The sequence below is a fragment of the Penaeus monodon genome, chromosome 29 (assembly GCF_015228065.2).
Source record: "Penaeus monodon isolate SGIC_2016 chromosome 29, NSTDA_Pmon_1, whole genome shotgun sequence".
NCBI classification, from domain to species: domain Eukaryota; kingdom Metazoa; phylum Arthropoda; class Malacostraca; order Decapoda; family Penaeidae; genus Penaeus; species Penaeus monodon.
Genome location: NC_051414.1, coordinates 24,178,606 through 24,179,059, shown reverse-complemented (window position 1 = coordinate 24,179,059; position 454 = coordinate 24,178,606). Strand labels below are relative to the sequence as shown.

At 28.9% G+C, this 454-nt stretch overlaps 1 protein-coding gene across 1 annotated transcript in view; it reads left to right on the top strand.

The window, feature by feature from the left end:
* The window catches only part of LOC119591779, a 4,863-nt gene that overhangs the window by 3,902 nt on the left and 507 nt on the right, over positions 1–454 (top strand). The gene's annotated exons all lie outside the window — the stretch shown is intronic.

Below are 454 nucleotides of genomic sequence, written 5' to 3'. Positions count from 1 at the left end.
CAAAAAAAAAACAAAGAAAAGATCTTTACTTTCGAATTCGTGTTTCTTCGCAATTCGGGTGACGAGTCGTATTAAAAGATAAATTGATAAGAAATATTTAAAAAATTGTTAATATACATAAAATGTGATAACTGATATTCAATTCTTTTTCGTGCCGGTTGAAGAGAAGAATATTTTTTTTAGCATAGACGTTCATTAAAGGATTAGTAGAGTAGTACATGAAACCTAATTGTTGTAATAAACTTTTCGTAAGCCTGAAAGAATTTGATACTCACCCTTGATCTTTGTAATTATGCTCACTCTTTTTTCGAAAAATTCTGTAAGACTTTTTCTCTGACCATCATTTTGCATCGCATTTATCATTTCTAGTAAAAAGGGAACTGTAAAAGGTGATTTCTCTTACTGTTCCATAAAAATGAATGTCATTTGCCTTTGTATAGAAATTATAAAAGCA